The 19,802-nt window shown below is 34.3% G+C and overlaps 1 protein-coding gene across 1 annotated transcript in view; it reads left to right on the forward strand.

The window, feature by feature from the left end:
• Positions 1-19,802, forward strand: part of Slc44a5 (solute carrier family 44 member 5) — a 105,951-nt gene that overhangs the window by 17,881 nt on the left and 68,268 nt on the right. The gene's annotated exons all lie outside the window — the stretch shown is intronic.

Raw genomic sequence — 19,802 nt, forward strand, 5'->3', positions numbered from 1 at the left:
CCAACCCACAGCCCACCGTTGGAATTATGCATGCACCTGGGTCTGGAAGAATGATAGCAGGGAGGCAGAATGCTGATGTAGGCTTACTCCTTTGGGCTCCTAGAGAGTATATTTCAGGAGAGTAAAGGGCAGAGCTTGGGTCTAGGGTCTATGAGCCTTTTTTTTTTTTTTTTTTTTTTGCTAATTTTAGAAGAATTGGTAATGATTTAAATATATTTATTTATAAAAAAGATATTTTAATGAAAGTAAGAATTTTCTCCACCTTTTATTATCACCTCTAAGGAGTTGATTGAGAGCTATTATTGAGGCCCATACTGTAAATAAAATCAAATTTAAAAAGTTTTGTAGCAAAAATTGAGAACCTTATCAGCCTGGGATGTTTATAAAATTTTCTGCCATCCGAATTGATACGGCTGCTGGGACGAATATCATTCCTATTTGCTACTTATATATTCAAAGAGAACGTATTTGCCAAAGGATTGTGGGTAGGGAGGGAAAGGAAAGATTGTATTTCTCTTTTGTACAAATATTAATGTATCTCAAAGCACACAGAAGTCTCTACGGAGTAACATGGAGCTAAATAAAAATCAACAGAATGCACTGTTTATCAGCCTAGCATGTAAATGTCAGCTTGGCTAGGTCTTTGCTGGGGCTTTCTTATTTGATAGTCTTGATGTGCTTTTGGTAACTAAACACACAACTCTAAAGATTTGCAGATCCAGAAAGGTCTTGAAAATATGGGATGGGGAGAGATGTGGTGGCAGTGGGAGTGAGATTTGAACTGGATATTTAGGCTGAAGAATGCTAGGTTAACTTTATATGTTGTTGCTGAACAAAAGGAAGCAGGGCTTTGTTCTCCATTTTATTCCAGGGCTCTTCTCCCCATTTAAAACTGTTGCCAAGAATACCAAGGAAACCATGCAACAGGGGAGCTATAAAGACCGATGCTGGCCAAGAGCTCTGTACTGAAAATGAATCTTAGTGTAGAATATTTAAGAGAGATCCAAGGGTGATGCCTCTGCATTGAAAGTCAGGAGACAATGTGCTATTCTTCTTCCCCTCCTGGATTTTATTTATCCTTAGATTCAAGGACATAAAACCTCAAGTCACTACAAGAAATGTTTATGTGCATGTCATAGAATTGCATTTTTCACATAACTTATTGATCTGTACTTTGGGATAAAATTAACCAAGTTATTTTGCTTAAAATTAAATATGCTCATGGAAGTGAAATGTTTAAACATTTATTTTAGTTTAGTTTATACGGCAGATTTAAATGACCTTCACAATAACTTTTGAAAGAGGATTTATATACTCCAACAGGAATAGGTTCTGTTCCAGTGCTACACTATGAGAAATGCTACTTTCCTGGCATTAAGAACTGAATGTTTGTGTACCCCAAAATTCAAATGTTGCAGTCTCAACTCCAATGTGGTGGTATTGGGGATATGGAGCTTTTGGTGATAAATATGTTTAGAGAAGGTCATGAGCGTGTAATCCTCATGATGGAATTAGCACCCTTACAGGAAATCAGAGACCTAGCCTCCCTCTGCCATGTGAAGATATGACAAGAAGACAGACAGCTCTAACGTAGAATCAGGGCCCTACCACAGCCTGGCCGTGCTGACCATGCTGACACATCAACTTCCCAGCCTCCAAAACTGTGAGCAATGTATTATTTTTTTTGAGTCACCCTGTCTATGGTATTTTTTTAATATTTATTTTTTTAGTTTTTTTTAGTAGATACAATATCTTTATTTTGCATTTATGTGGCGCTGAGGATCAAACTCAGTACCTCAAGTATGCTAGGCGAGTGCTCTACCCCTGAGCCACAATCCTAGCCTCTCTGGTATTTTTTAATAGTAAATCAAATTGACTAATAAGACACATAGGATGTGTCTTCCCACCATGATTGCATTTTAAAATGAAGAATAAAATTTACTTTGCTTAATAGTCTCTCCTCAACTATGTGTGGATAGGGACTTTTCTGAAATCACAGAAACATTGAAAATAAGTGACTTACCCAACAAGGAATTTGTTACACTTAATTTTTAAACCAATGTTATGAATTTCAGCAACCAGTATTATGTAGGCATCCAAACATTATGACACCCAATCCCTCTTCACTAATGTGTAGGAAAACTGGCAATATTTCTGTCCTCGTTCTGGTTTAAGGCCTTCCTAAGTCCAAGACCTGCTATATCTTCTTTCTTTTTAGGATACAGTTTTGTTTGCCTGTTATATATTAGAAGTCTTACATTGAAGTTCTCATGGTATGTAGTCATTGTATACTCTGTTCCCCATATTACCCATTGGTAAACTTTTTTAAGGCTTTCGATTACTTACAAGTCCAAGACCTGCTGTGGCCCTGGTCCTGGATCTTGCCAGATCAGCTGTGTTCCTGCGTATCCTGTCTACACCTGCATAAGTCTAAGCTAAGTAGATATCTTCCTGGTATTAGAGATTAAAAGTTGAAGCATGAATAGTCTCTTGGTCTAAAAATCATACTTTTAAAATATATAATGTTCTAAATTCTAACTTGGAAAACCTATTATTCTTGTTTTCCATGAAGTCTATTCCTTAAAGTTCAGATTTCATCTTTTCTATTTCTTTAGCTCCTGAGATTTTCTTAATCACTAATTCTATAAATTGGTAAAAAGCTGAAGATGTTCAATAAAAAGAGACTCTGTAAAAATGTCTGCAAATAAAAGGCCTCTTGTACATTCTGCAGTGCCTGGCATGTTTTTGGCATTGGAGAGAGCAGGTCGGTGACACCATGGCATATGATGGGTGTGAAAACAAGTTTGGTTTGAATGTTGCCACAAACAGTCTTAAGATCACTTAGTTGTCTTTTGGCTCCTGCCTGTGTCTGCTTGCTGCCTCCTGGAGTTTTATGGTGAATCTTCTACATCTGCTTTAATATGGGGTACATAGGCATTGCCTTGGGACAATGTTCTTTGATAGTGTATCATCATTTATTTCAGAGCCACATTAAATCCATCTGGTAAGAACAGATACACCATCAAGTAAGGGGCAAAAAGGGGAAGGTGATATAAAAAGAGGAAAGAGGCATTCTATACCATATTAACTCAGAATATTAACCCACTCCCACTTAGAACCATAACATTTACTAGTTACTTTGTATAACAAGTTCCAACAGAGGTACACTCACTCATTTATTCATCCAACAAATATTTATTAACTTCTAATTAGACATAAAACTAGAAGTAAAGATACAGAGATGATTAAGTCCCAGTTTCTACCTTTACATTCTCCACATGCTAGTGATAGAGACAAATAGGTACATAGTTAAGAGATAGTGTTCTGGCAGATGAAAAGAAGCTCAGAGGAGGAGACAGGATTTTAACCTTTAATCTGGGTCTCTATATTTTGACAGAGATTAAGGGTGATTAGATCACTCAAGGCAGAGAGAAAAGTATAACAGGTTGAGTCATAAAATTGACATTTTTAGGTCAAAACAGTTAAATATCAACAATTTCATTTGGTTCAGCAACATAAAATGCTACTCAGATTTAAGAATGTGTAGGTTATGTGTGTGAGTGAATAGAGAATAGAAAGTACTTTTGAGCCACTTAGAGGCAGTGTAAGAAATTTGGGTTTTATTTTGTAAGTAATCGAAAGCCTTAAAAGAGTTTACTAATGGGTTTATATGATCAAGTTCTGTATTTGACAAAATTAGGATGATGGATCAGAGAGAAAGAGCCATTTGGAGGCTGTGGTAACTAACAGTCCAGATAAGAGATGATGAGGTTTCCAACTGCACAGTGGCAGGGAGACTGGGCAGGAAGAAACAGAACATTGTAGCATGGAGAATTAGTTAGACTTATCAACCAACTAGATGTGGAAAGTGAGCAGAGAGTCAGGAATGGCAGAATATTTAGAATGACTGAGTGACTGGTATGGATAGAAATAGACAAGGAGAAGAGAAAAAGATTGGGGAACTTCTGGGAGCAATAGAGAGTTGATTCAATTTTGGACATTTGATTAAGAATGAAAGCTGGGCATGGTGGCACATGCCTGTAATCCCAGGGACTCTGGAGGCTGAAGCAAGAGGATTAGAAGTTTGAGGTCAGCCTCAGCAACTTAGTGAGAGGCTGTCTCCAAATAAAAAATAAAGAGATCTGGGGATGTGGTTCAGTGGTTGAGCACCACTGGGTTCATCCCTAATATCAAAAAAAAAAAAAAAAAAAAAGAATAAGGAGCTGGAACTCAGGAGAAAGATGAGAGCTGTTCTTGGCTGAAGCCTTGAAAATTATAGTATAAATGAGATCACCTTAGGTTAGCCAATAGTGTTGGGAGATAAGAGAGATCATGATAGAGCCCTGAGATTAGGCCAACATGACACAGAGAAAAACCAGCTCATGAAGAAGATTGAGTATAAACAAAGAGATAAGAAGAGGTGTGCGTGTGTATGAGATAGATTTTTTTTATTTTAGAGAAAAGAGAGAGAGAGAGAGAGAGAGAGAGAGAGAGAGAATTTTAATATTTATTTTTTAGTTTTCGGCAGACACAACATCTTTGTTTGTATGTGGTGCTGAGGATCGAACCCGGGCCGTACGCATGCCATGTGAGTGCGCTTTTACCACATCCCCTTGAGCCACATCCCCAGCCCTGAGATAGATTTTTTGTTGTTGCTGTTTTGTCTTGTTTTGGAAGATCAAATAGGAGATGTTATAAGGTTGCAATGCTTAATAATTATGGTTTCCTGGAAAATTCACGTTTGGAAATAAATGGAAAATAGATCAGATATTGCTCCATTTGGTAAAATGAAAACCAATATTAAGTAATATTCAGATATTTCAGGCCTTGTTACATGTTAGAAAAACTGAATATTTTATAGACTTGATTCAAACTCTTTGGGCCCCTAAAGTTTCTCTTCTTTCAAGTTTTTGCATATGCATGCATATATAATTTATGTTAATAATTTAGAGTGCAATCCATGTCAAAGTTCCAGTTCTCTTCTTTGTATGCATTTTTCTAAACATGCACACATGGACATATACTCCTCACCCACATTTTTCTATGAGGAGTTCTATGTGCTTTAGAAATATTGCATAATTATCTTCTTCCCAACTCTGTTGTGGAGAGAAAAAATAACTTTGTGCTAGAAACTAAGGTAAAGAGGTATTAAGAAAATTGCCAGAAAATTAACTATAGAGAGAACAAAATCCCCAGACAATAATTTTCAAAACGAATCTGTACCTTAAGGATAAAACCCAAATTGGAAAGAAACTGTATTATGCTGCACTCGATGGTGCATGCCTACGATCCCAGCTGCTGGGGATACTAAGCCAGCCTCAGCAAAAGTGAGGCACTAAGCAACTCAGTGAGACCCTGCCTCTAAGTAAAATACAAAATAGGTCTGAGGATGTGGCTCAGTGGTTAAACACCTATGAGTTCAATCCTCAGTACCCAGAGAAAGAGAGAGAGAGAGAGAGAGAGAGAGAGAGACTCTGTATTATGAGTATCTTCCTGTTTGCACCACGATGAGATGAGAATGACTGAAAGCTGCAGTTCAACCATTTACAATGAAAATTTTATTCCACTGAGACTTCTCTTAGTGAACACACACTAAAGCAATTGCGTTAATTTGACATCCAAATTTAAAAACAAATATGATAGATCTAAATTCTGGAGAGCTACCACTGAGCCCAGTAGAAGTGATACTCCAGTGTCAGCGATGGTTTGGAGTTATTTGATGCTGATTCCCTGAGAATCTTAAGAGTCCCAGTTACCCTTCTTAAACTTGCATTTGTTAAGGCAAATTCAAGTCCTTTATGTGCCTGGCCTATTTCGCTATGCCCTTCTTAAATCGTTAGGGGTATCTCAGCCATCATCATTGTTACTACTGCAACCCTAGACTCAATAAAATATTGAAAGATGGGCTGCTACTCCACATCTTTGGGACACATTTATCCAATAACTGGAAGATGAAGCAAGATTCTATAAGTCTTCAAGCTTTTAATAATAAATCACTATTGAACTCACACAATTTTTGCATCAAAATACAAAAGATGATGCTGTCATGTGTCCTATTAACCATGATAAATAGCACTGGACTGAAAATTGTTCTAACTATGATGCTTCTGGGACCATAGATGCAAAGTTCATATGGGTTCTCCAATTGTTGTAATGGGAGAGATGGAAAGACACATGGTCTGTGGAGTAGGATTTTGGTAGCTGACAAATAATTGCTCTAGTAGAAAGGAATTAACTATTTAAAATATTTAGGGAGAGAAACAATAGATACAAAGGCCAGATTCCTGAAAACTCTGCTCTAGTGCTCATTCTTTATTTAGAACCTTTTAAAATCTAAGGCAAAAATAGAAGAATTAAATAAATTTAAGATAAGTTAATACTATCACCCACCTGATTCTCCCCTTTTCTCACACATAAAACAATAATTTTATAAATTAGATATGCATCTGCTTTTGGATTTTCCAAACCCAAATTGATTTTGATAAATTTCCTTAATTGTATATCCTCTATTTTCCTTTTCTTATACCATAAATAGTTCTGTATTTTTCCTGATCTTATTTTTCTGATTTTATTTTCTTTTACCTTTTTCCTTCTCAATCTTTAATACATTGGATTTTCCTATACCCTCCTTTCCTTTTTTTCTTCTTTAAAACCCTTTTCAATTTATTTCTCTCTTGTGTTTGTCTTGCTTTCAGTTGTCACTTTTCTCTTTCCCTCTTTGTCCTTTACCCTGTCTTTGTCAAGTTATATGCAGTTGACAAGAGCTAGAAACAGCACAATTCAATGACTTGTCACATGCCTTGTTAATAATGGACAGTCTACAGCCAGGAGCACTCAGGGCCAGCTCTCTTTTGATGTGGCCCTTTGGGACTAAAACCAACAATAGAGCAATCCCTTATGTCCACTGCAGAAAAGACACATGCCCGCCAACTGCATTTAGAGCAGAAAACTAAAAAAACAAAGTCTTTGGTCTCCAAAAGCTCAGAGAAAACGAACTTTTATCAAGTTGATGTAATAAAAAGAAAAGTGGAACAGAGTGCTTTGAACACTGTAGGAGAGATAAATATTAGATTTGGTGCTCAAATGACACATAGCATCCCTTTTTCCCTTTGAGTTAAAAACCACTGGAGAGAAATCTATTCACAGTCTGTGAGGGATATTTGTGGAGCTGTAAACTGTCCCTGTGCCATGGAATGTATCTCCACACTGTCCTGGTGGTCCAGGAAATCAGGAGACTGGTGATGCTGAGGAAGCACAGCTAGCCCAGGGTCCCTGCAATCTTTGTGTTGCCACCATCTTAACTCTGTCCTCATTCCCCCAATCCTCACCTTCTGTACCCACCACATGCTTCTTCACAATTCTTTCTGCATCCTGGTTCCAAATAGATCTAACTAAACCATGGCGTTATATTCTATCATTGCACTATTTGAGAACTTCTAGTTGAAAATGAACTGAAATTGTAGATAGGAATGACTTCATTATGAAACAGTGTGTTATTTTAGTCAGCTCTTTCACTGCTGTGACTAAAAGACCTGCCAAGAAAAAATTAGAGAAAAAAAAAAAAGTTTACTTGGCGCTCAGGGTTTCAGAGGTCTCAGTCCATAGACAACCAGCTCCATTCCTCAGGGGCTGAAGTGAGGCAGAACATCCTGACACAAGAGTGTGACGAAGGGAAGCAGCTCAAGACATCACACCAGGAAGCAGAGAAAGAGCTCAGCTCAACAAATATATACCCCAAAGACATACTCGCAATGACCCAGTGCCTCCAGCACACCCCACTAGCTCACAGTTGCCACTCAGTGAATCCCTGTCAGGGGGTTAATTCACTGAGGGGGTTAAGGCTCTCATAATCTTCACATGAGTTTTGGAGGGACAACTAATATCTACACCATAATATTCTTGTATCAACTTTACAGGGTTCTTGTAATTGAGCAAATGAGATAAACGTCAAAGCCAGTCATGAACATTAGGTTCTTTAACATCTAAAATGGCTCACCGTGGATTCCGTGGTAGACAAGTCCAAGCTCCTCCACACTGAAGCTACTCAATCTCCACTTGTACTGCCTTCCTCTTGTGCCTCTCACTCCGTGTGTTTTGCTCTCATTGGCTCTCTGTCATCTCCCAGGAAATACCCTAGTCCTGTGTAGACATAGGGTCTTTGTACCTGCTATTTCTTCCCTCAGAAACACAAGATTCACCATCTCTTCAGAGGACCCTTTCTTTCTTTGTTCATTACTGGTGATGGAACACAGGGCCTGGTGAACACTAGGCAAATGCTCTACCACTGAGCTACATCCCAACCTTCAGAAGGCCTTTCTTACAACCCCTGTGTAGGCACGCCATCCTCAATATTCCTGTTCATACTATCAGATTTGTTTTCTTCCTCACTTTTAATACACAATCTGTTATTATTTTCTGAAAATTGACCTTTATTTATTATCTATTTCTCACACTAAACTGTGAACTGCCTGAGTACATGTTGCCTGTCTGCTTCACCAGTCTATTCATAGTGGGTACCTAAATACCTGGTCCAGTGTAGTTACCATATTCATATTAGGCAGATAAACGAACAAGTTAATTTGTGTGTGTGTGTGTGTGTGTGTGTGTGTGTGTGTGTGTGTGTGTGTTTTACAGTAGTCATCAATTTTATCATTTCTACCCGATAAGAATTTTAGCTAACTGGGCATCTTTTTTATTTCCATCATCTATGCTTAATTTTGCACCTATATTCTTATACGTTCTTTTGCCTAGAATGAACCTCTATTCTCCTCCAGTCAAAATCTTATCTGTAATTCTAGACTTTAACCAATTTCCTTAAGTATAAAATTAAGTATAAAATTAAAGAGTCTCAAAGCTCTAATTCAAGTCATCTTTTGCACTCTAACCATCTAGATTACCTCTTTTTTTAAAAAAATGTACTTATTTTTAATGTTAGTCTTTTTGGTGAGATTATTTCTGTTTTTAAAATCATGAAATTAGAGTCTTTGTGGGTTAGAATTGTGTTCTTCTCCCACTATATAGCTTCTCTCCCTGGCAGTCCAGGCTTGCTTCCCTTCTCATCCTGCTCTGTACACAATACACACACATGCCATGCACACACATATGCATTCACACTTCTCACCAGAGTAGCATGGATACTTTCCAAACTCTGGATGTTTTCCAAATTACCATTGGAAAAATTTGCTAGGGAGGCTTTATGAAGCCCTGAGGAGGAAGGACTTACATCTTCAGAAGCCCTGGAAAATATGGTTCCTCCATAAGCATAGCTCAGAATGGCAGGAAAGAGAACAGTAATAGGAACTGAGACCCCTGATGCATGCTGAATTATAGTGCTTTGTGGCAAGAGCACTCGGGACCATTCTTGGACAAAATTAAGTATAAAATTGCATAATGACTCCCAGACTTACTATTAAGGTACTATTCTGAGTATTTTATTTGAAATGAAAAAGACTTACTAGTACAGTTTGTGAGACATTTCATGTCTAATAATTTTTAAATATATGAATATTTTTATCTCAATATGCAGCTTATGACAATTGCAGTTGTACCTATTTACCAAGGCTGAATTTAAATTTCAAATTCCATTCCACTGAACATGAATGTAAGGAATTATATAAACAATTGAATATGAAATGTAAAATTTTTCAGTGATAAGCTCTAACAAGTTGCTGTTTTGCTGTTGTTGATATTAGCTCTAGAATACCCTTTGCTGGAAACTGAATCCTCAGTTTGATTTACTTTAATTCTGTGCATAGACAATATTCAGTTTTCCTAAGCTAATCTTGTAAGATGTTTAGTATTGAATAATAATAGAGAAAATCACACATCTTGCATAATCCACTTGGGTTGACTGGAACTTATTAGATTCCGGCAATCTTATTTTTTATAATTGTTTAAAATAAATCTCAGTAGCCTATATATTTGGGAATTTGTCTCACTCAACATTCATTGCAAACAATCTCTCCTGCACAAGCTAAAAAGCTAAGAAACACTTAATTTTTTAAACCTGGAAGATAGTTTAAAAAAATTATGAGACATAGTATTAAGGAGCTGAAAGAGAGACTTTTCTTTTATAAATTAAAAAAAAAGCCTTATTGAAGAGATTCAGATGTCCTGAGTGGGACTGTCAACTTGTGACATGAGACTTAAGCTTGAAGAAAAGTGTCTGTCTGCTAAAGATGAGGTGGCAGAAAGGTGACATGAGTTGAGCCCCTAATGGGATCACTGAATGATGCACACATCTGCTCAGAACTGATAACTGCAGGACTTCTTGCTGGAAACAAATAAATTCTTTGGAATTTAAGCAGTTGCTTCTATTTTTAAGTTTTCTGGGTTTTTCAGTGAAGTACATTCTTATCAGATGTAAGTTTAAATTCAACATAGATCACATGGAGACTATATTTAATAATTTCAAATCAATAGGCATCTAAAGAATTTTTTAAACCCCTACAAAATTTGTCTCTCTTGTTTTCTTGTCTTTTTTTTTTTAAAATAACAGTGACCCTATTGCTATAAAGAATGTTGTGTTGTTGTAGAACCAGCTTGCAGGTAAAATAAATTGGTAAATATTTACATAAAATAATGTAATGTAAATATGTACTATGCTGGGTTCTAACCAAGTGATTAGAATTTCCCATTACAATGATTGGAATTTCCTGTTTTGCTGAATAATTTGAGAAAAAGGGACACATCACTTTAATAAATTTTTTGAAAAGATGTCAATGTCTAATATTCAGGTAATACTTTTATCATTCATTTATATATATATAATATATATATAGATATATATATATATATATATATATATATATATATATATATATATATATATATATATATATATATATATATATATATATATATATATATATATATATATATATATATATATATATATATATATATATATATATATATATATATATATATATATAATATATATATATAATATATATATATATATATATATATATATATATATATATATATATATATATATATATATATATATATATATATATATATATATATATATATATATATATATATATATATTATATATATATATATATATATATATATATATATATATATATATATATATATATATATATATATATATATATATATATATATATATATATATATATATATAATTCAGTAAGGCATTTTACTTGGAATATATTCTTAATGATTTTATATCTGTAGCTTGTAGTTAAATTTTTCTAAAATTAAGTTAAATTTTCTCCACTGTATTCCACTTAATAGCTGACATAACTTTTTAGATTATATTTAAGAGATGCCAAATCAATACGTGACTTAAAAAAATAATTATTGATTTTGATTAAGTAATGCATTTTTGGCACACAACCTAAGAGTGGCAAAGAATATACAGAAAGTCTCCCTTTGCTCCCAAGTCATAGTTTCTCTTCCTGAGACAACTTCTAATTCTGGGTACTTACGTAATCTTACCCAAAATTACTTAAAATTTATTTCATTTAATGGACACTGAAACAATTAACACATATAAAATGTTTTAAGATTGAAGTGATATAAAGACTAAATGTTCAAAACTACAATTTGTCTAACATTTTGAAAGCATTTTGATGGCTATGTGAAGAATCTGTTAAGTTTAGGATGGAGATAATAAACATTCAAAGCAGAAACAAAGTTCTGAGGTCACCATGAATAAATATTACTTTATGGAAAATAACAGGTGTTTTATTACTTAGACTCACTAAACACTCCTCATAAAGGAAATGACCTATAAGAGAGAGATATAATATCTTGTCATAAAGATTTAATTAATCAAAGTTTAGGTGCCAATTTTTTTTCATTTTTTTTTCTGTTCTTGTTTGTCATTTCTTGCTTCGAACAACAACTCAGGATATATATTTTGTAAAAATAGTGAGATTTTTATATCACTAGACGAAAGTGTGATTTATAAGATATTATGATGACAAAATTATAGACACATCTTTTCTATTTAGTTCCCATTTACAAATGTCTAGGCAAAAAGAAAAGACTAATCTAAAGACAATCTTAAGACTATAAAAAATGTGTTTTGAATTTTATTCAATGATCAATAAAAAAGTCAAAAAAGAAAAATTTGTAAACATTTTATTTGAGAGGTTCATAAAGAAATCAGTGTAATGAGATAATTCATCAATCTATTTATGGTTGTCAAATATCTGTGTCTTAGATTAATACTCTTAGTCTAAAAGTAATTTATGTCCAATGTTAAAGTTTAAAATAAGAGAAAAAGAAAAAGAAAAAACCAAAATCACATGAAATCTTACTACCCACAGAAAATGACCACTTATATATTTATATACTGTTTGTCATCCTATACATTTACATATCATTGTACATATAAACACTTATAATCTATGTTTTATTTTATTGCTATACATTTTATTAATATACTGCATGTTTCATACTATTTTTACTCAGTAAAATATTATAAACATATTTTTATATCATCTTTTTCATAAACAGTTCAGTGCTTTACATCTTTATTAAAAAATCCTGACTACATCTATAATTTTTTCCATGATATAGATTACTAGAAAGGAAATTACTGGATCAAAGGGCATGCAATTTTCTAAGTCTCCCATCATTAGCAGGCAACTTTTTCTTTATTTTCTTATTAAAAGCTTAGATGATAAATAGTGATCTTATTTTAGTGTGCTTGCCTCTGGTTATTAAAAAACAATTAACTAGCATACAATTATTAGGAGGCATGAAGGTTTTTTTAATGGTTGAATTTCAATATCCATGTTAGCTGTTGCAAGTATGAAAGATTTCAGAAGTCCAGCTATTGTTTTAACAAATATTTTTGAGCTCCTATCCTTCTTGTCTATATAGGTTCTATCCTTTTCCAAAAAGATTAAAGAGTGTTTGTTCTAAGCTGGTATGGATTTCCACCTTGTTGATAACTTTGAACTAATGTCCCATGGCTGTTCCAGAGCTGGCTCTCTGTGCACCTTCCCTTCAGAGTACCTTTGGTCTACAAAGGCAGATATAACATGAGCAATAACTACAATCTGGATTTCACTTTACGAGCAATTCATAGAATAGATTCCATCCACTGACAGATTCCTGGATATTATGCAGTTTTACAAAGATAATGAATAGTAACAACAATTTTGTCTGATCTTGCTTCATTTTAGACAAAAGACAGATTTATACAGGTATCATTTAAACCCCTTAAGTAAAAAAAAAAATGTTTTATTTTCCCTTTATGAATAGAAAATATAAATCATAATCAGTTAAAGCTATTCTCTCAATGCAGTGGAATCCCAAATCAAGCAGAATAGTATAAAAGATTTAACAATGGGCTATGGGCATGTTTTAGACTTGGTTGTTCAGAGAAACTAACTAAATCAGTTAATATGATCTAATAAATTTGAAAGGTATTATCAATGTCATCCTATATACTTTTTTAGAATATAAAGTTATTTGGCATCTTTTAATTCTCATCAATAGTTTAAAATGTGCTAAATAATAATCCTCCAACATAAATACTCTTTTTTTCAATGGTTGGATACCAGAATTACCTTAAAGACATTTTTACAATTTTTAGAAGACTTGAGAAACTTGTATTATCATCAAACACCTGAAAATATAGGTTCATGTAATTAAGTGCCTTCTCATTAAGTTTCTTATTTTCATAACTGAAATTCTTCAAGATAATCTAAGCCCCTAATTATACTTCTAAAAATGACCAGTGTAATGTGCTTCTTACTAAAATCTCAGCACATGTACATACACACACATGCGTGTACACACACAGTGATGGAAGGCATGTCCTAAAGCTGTGCTTTTGGGAACAGAATAATAGAGAACTTTTAAACAATGTGTCTGAGAAGCAGAAGAGAAGTTGGAAACTTCTTCAAACATGAGTTCTTAGAGGATACTTCTCTCACAAAATTATCATGTTTTCTTTTAATAGTAAAGGGCAAGAAAATAGAGGTGAATTATGTTTTAAGCTGTCTACACCTCTACCCCTAAAAAGCCAAAAATATTTTGAGTCATGTAACTTATTAACATCAATGTGGATAACCTGTTTAATTCAAGCCACATTCTGTATATGCAAAGCGTATCTTGGTGACACTTGAAAGGTGGCCTCAAAGTGCACTGTCTTCTATCAAAGTCTCTGGGAAGTGAAGCATTCCTTCTATTTCTCGGAGCACACTGCTGTGTAAAGAAGATGAGGGGTAAAAGATGACTTGGTGGTATTGTTCAGAGCCCAGCAGAACCACAGAGGACACTTTGGGCTTTAAAGGCAGTCTGTTGTAGACATATATTCCCAGGTGACACGGAAACTTTCAGATGAGAGGTAGCTTCCAACTGGAGTCACAGGCAGAGGACAGTCCCTAAACTGACTCATTAGGCACGAATGATGATCTGTCAAAGAATAATGACTTTTTAGGATTTTCATTCTTGCTCTAATGCTTGATATTAATGACCTTTCAGGATGGTTGATATCTTTTGGAATCTCACCTGCCACAAAAAAAGAAAACCAGTAAATGAATCTGTTTCAGGATGAGAGTAGAAAGCTATCCCTGAAAAAGAAGCTAAATGACAGTTAGAGAGTAGGAGCTGGTGTGGGACTGAAATATGTACTGATCAAACAGAACTCTAATGATCTCTGAATTAAATATAATGTTTTTGTTGTTGTTGTTTTGTTTTTTAGTGATTTTAATTTTATTGGAGATAACAATTTCCAGATGGCATGCTGAAGCTTGACTAAAAAATTAAATCTAGAGACAATACATTTTACTATGTTAAGTCAGGAAAAAAAAGATCTGAACTTGGAAGCACAGCACTTTGATTTTCACCAGAGCCTGCTTATGATGCATTAGACTGTCAGAGGTGTGTCTCACTAATCATTGGTGGGACAGAGACCCCTATATGTCTGTAGTATGCCAGTATCTCTGCTAAGTGGGGCTGTATAGAACTTTATGGCTGAGGCCAGAGGTCAGCAAGCTTCTTTAGTAAAGTTTCAGGTAGTAATTATTTTGACCTTTGCAGACAGGGTGATTTCTAACACAACTTTTAAACAGCTATTATAAGACAAAAGTAGCTTCAGATAGTACACAACTGAAAGAGTATTACTGTTTTAGAAAAATTTTTATTTGTAGACACTAAAATTTGAATTTTGTATAAATTTTGTGAGTCATAAAATATTATTATTTTTGTTTTTAGACCATTTGAAAATGCATAAAACCATTCCCAGTCTATAGGCTATACAAAAACAAATAGCAGACTAGATATGGCCCATGGACCATAATTTTGCCATCCCTGGTCTAAGTTACAATAAAGAAAATATAATTGCTTGAAGATATAAAAAACAGAATTTCTACAGGTCTACAAAGATGAGATTTGGTCTCTTCTAGTTGAAAATGTCATGAAGGTGGTGACATTTGAGTTGATTTAAAAGATGTGATTTCCCAGATGGAGTGAAAGACCACACCTAGGTACTTGTGAAAGTAAAGAGAGCATTCTTTATGGGTATTCCAGGACAACAGGTGTAAATCCCGGCTGTCCCAGGCCAATGAGGACATATGGTTGCCCCAGGAGGAGAGTCTAGAGATGCTATGAGCAGAGTAGTGCTTGACCCCTCGTATGGTCAAGAAACAATGAAGTGCATATCAATGAATGAAAGAGTCCAAGTTGGTTAAAGTGTGTGGAAAAAGAGGCATGGGAAGTAAACTAGAAAAATCGTCTGAGGCTTGAACTAGAACTGGACTTCTATAATCTTAAACATGAGGCTAAGACATTTGGAAATTATTAAGTAGGTGGTGGAGAGGCACCAAAGTTCTTAAACAATAAAATGATGGCACCACATATCATTGATATCTGATGTACAGAGAGACTTGGACCAGACAGAAACTACTTGCAGGAGCCCAATTAAGAGACCATGGCAATAGTTTGAAGACAGAATAAGAGAATTTGGACTGAGTCCAGGCAACAAGAATACAAAGGGAGCAGTGGATAAAAGACACATCAGAGAGAAGGAGTGAAGATAACTTGTCAATTGAATATAAAAGATACACTAAGAGAAAGGGAAATGAAAGGAAGGTCCCAACATTTTCAGTCTAGGTGAGTGTAATTGAACTATATTTGTGGGTTAGAGATAGGAGGCAAAAGAAAATCTGCAAATGCATATTATAACTGGGCTCCAATTCTTCCTGAATTTAGAAAACAGATATAAGGTAGTAATAGTGCTTCTGTAACTTAACTTTTGAAAATACTTTCATGCTGGGGCAGCTCAATCTGGATAAAGTTTTGGGTGGCTTTTTGATAAATGAGGGTGCTTTGTAAACGTGGGGTTTTGACTTGGAGGAAGAGTGAGGAAGACAGTTGGGCTATTTCTCTGTAACTATTCTTCCTTTCGTCTTTCTGGGACCCAGTGGGATGCAGCCCATTTTTAGCTTAGTACAATGGTTCTTAGTGCTTGCTGTGAAAGTAAAAATGAGCCCACCTGAGGAAAAGAAACAGCTATGACAGCCCTCTAGCTAGAATATGATTCAGAATGACTTTTACCCATAGCTCATATCATACAGTTATCTCACTAGCTGTTCTGAGAGTTTTTAGAATTATCCAAATTAAATCCTTGGTTAAAAAAAAAAAAACCCTCATTTTCTATAGTACATTTGGGAGTATGATAGATGTCCTGGAGTCGAAAGAAAAAAAAAAGATAAGAAGCTACAACTTCTAGAAGTTCTATTGAGCTTCTGATATATTCCTTTACTTATAAAGGGATGCTTAATCTATATTTATATTTTGTCCAAATACAATTTTTCAGTAACTCTCTAAACACCAGCCGCCTTTCTTCTCAAGAGAATATATCTGAAGAAAGGGAAACAGGCAAATAATTGGGGGAAAAAAATACAGATAATTGTAATTACCTAAAAGTATACATACACACATGCAAAACACCAATTTTTAAAAAAAGAGAAATTCTAAAACAATGAAAGAAACCAAACCACTACCAGAGAAAGTTTAGAAATATTAGAGTCCCTACTCTTTGTGACTCTTAAATTTTGTATTCATGATGTTCAGTTTGTTCAACCTTCTCCTGTGTTTAAAAACAATAAAATTAAACAGTCTGGCCATGGGGTATGGTTTGCTACTTCTCTAAAGTAGTTTGCCAGAAACTAATTTGAAGGCGTTGTCCTTGCTGTCTGTGGAATAGAATTACCCAAATTACAGTAAGAAAGCTCTATAAATGCTATCCTACTGTGGAAGAGCTGGCTAGAGAAACATTGTGTGGGCATGAACTAGTCTCCCATGCTCTAGTGTGTCCCCAGCACACACACACACACACACAAAGAGGAATCATGTGTAAAAAACCCCATCTGCAGCTAAAATCTAAACTGATGCCTTTTTGTCAGTGCGAGTGGTGAAGGCATGTGGGTTTTACTTGTTGTAAAATTTCTATGTGAACTCCTCCCTTTGCATCGTGACCTAAACTTTGACATTGGTAAGCTCTTCATTTATTTTTCTAGTATGTTTACCTGACCTTGTGCTCACTGCGTAACATTATCAATATATCACATTACAATAATAAGTAACATTAAGCCATTTAAATATACATTATAGTGTTTATTATGTATAATATAAATATATAGATGTAAACACTATAGATACATAATGCCAGTTGGTGGGTAGATCTGGCTTTGCAGCCAGTCACATCCCTATCTTCCTCTTCTTGATAATTATGATCACACACCAGGGCTTTGACAGCTTCAAGATTTCTAATTAAAGGACTCCAGCTCCTTCTTTGTGCTGTTGCCTACAGGCATTTCTTATTAGGTGTTGGCTACTGTGCTGGTAGGATGAGACCCTAATCTTGAAAAGGATGTGTCAGAATGCACATGAAACAGATCTCTCCTCACACCTAAGCAGGATTTTGCTTTCAAGGGTTGTTAAAGAAAAATAGAGTGCCTGTTTTCTTCTCTTTTTATTATTCTCATAATTCTGAAATACAAATGAAATTTTAAAATCTCTAGGTTAAAATTGAATTTAAACAAATGATAATTGTTTTCTGGACTGGACACAGTTAACTTTATGAAAGATCCATTTCCTATAAAGCATTATGGGAATGGGTGTAATTATTTTCGGACATAGCTATTTTGAATCTTAACAGAAAATTTTAATCATATTGACATAACTAGTAGATTTAAAAGTTTAGGCATTAGAGACCTATATATTTACCTGCCTTCATAACTACCTCTCATGCTTCTTAAGTATGTTAACTCACAATTATTACTTTTGGTAACCAAAATCATTCTTAGGAAACTCACAAAGTTATGTATATTAAAGCAAAAAGTTATAACAGGACTTTATCAGTGTAAGTAGTACCATGTCTATTACTGTACAATTATCATTCATTATTACTGCTATAATACAGCATTATTAGTGTAGCTGGATATTATTTCAGTTTGTTTCTCATAAATTTGCTTTGAAAGGCAGGCAATGTTTTTATATTCCCAGTGAGAAAACTTAGGTTAGATAATCAGCCAAAGCCACCAAATAATATGGGAAAACTCCAGGTCTGCCTGATGCTATACTATTGTTGCCACTAAAAATGGTGTGAACTTCACCTGCCTTTGCTGAAAGATCAGAGTATCCATATGCCCTCAATAACTAGAATGTTTTGCTATGAAATTTTTCATGTGCAACCTTTAATCCTGTCAAAAGGGGCAATCTTTTTCTTTACTAACAGGTTTGTCATTAAGTTTCAAATAAAGAATGACAATATTGTTCACATTCACAGCTTTGACATAGTTTTGACCTTCCAAAACACTTAACTCTAAATGAAGTGCAATACTGGGACAGGAAATACTTCATTTGAAAACCTTGAGTATCTGGTGGATGCTGGCATGGCATGTGACCTTTACCAAATCACTTAGTCTCTCTAAGTTGAATTTGCTCTGAACCTAATTTGACAACATCTAGCTTATAGAAGATCTGGAAAATGGAAAGTTTGGAAACATTTTTAATGCTTTATATACATTGTTGTTAGAATAGTTATAACTAATTATAATTAGTAATAATAATTATAATTATTAATTATAATTATAATTATTTATTCCTTAAAGCTAGTAATACAGTCAATACTTTCTTTAACAAAAGTACCATTAAATTTGTATATAGAAAGAAGATAAAGAAGGTAGGGATAAAAAATGGCTAATAATTTTATACTACATGTTGGAAAGACACGAAGAGGAAAACCATACAATCAAGTAGCTTAAATTACATTTTCAAATTTAAGAAGAAGAACTACTTGATGTTGGTGTGTTTTGAACTCTAAAAATATTTTACAAATAAAGAACTAAAAGAGAAGGAGTGCTAAGAAGTCTGAGGGAGCTTCTTCAACTGTGGAACCATGTTACTAATATTTTTGATTACAAAAATGCATCTTGTCTGACAGAATTTTTGCATGTAAAATTGCATATCACTATTATTATACCTTTTATCTATATTTTTGTGCAGTAAACAAATCATTTGGGACTTCTTTTAATTCTTTATTCCTTTTTTGTCTTTAGGAATTTTACAGATGTTCTATGCTGCATAATCTTCCTACTGTTTATTTCGGGCTACATTGTTGTAGGACTTGTGGGTGAGTAAATACAGGTTTAGATGATGTTTAGCACTTGATAATGGAAGAACTAAGTCACTTTCACATTTTAAAATTAAGTTATTTTCTCCCAAAAGCCTTCTTTTGTTTTCTTCTGTTTTGTTTTCTAGAAGAAACTCTGTTATTGATCAGGACTCACAGAGCAGCAGAC

Source organism: Callospermophilus lateralis, chromosome 7, assembly GCF_048772815.1.
Source record: "Callospermophilus lateralis isolate mCalLat2 chromosome 7, mCalLat2.hap1, whole genome shotgun sequence".
Lineage (NCBI taxonomy): Eukaryota > Metazoa > Chordata > Mammalia > Rodentia > Sciuridae > Callospermophilus > Callospermophilus lateralis.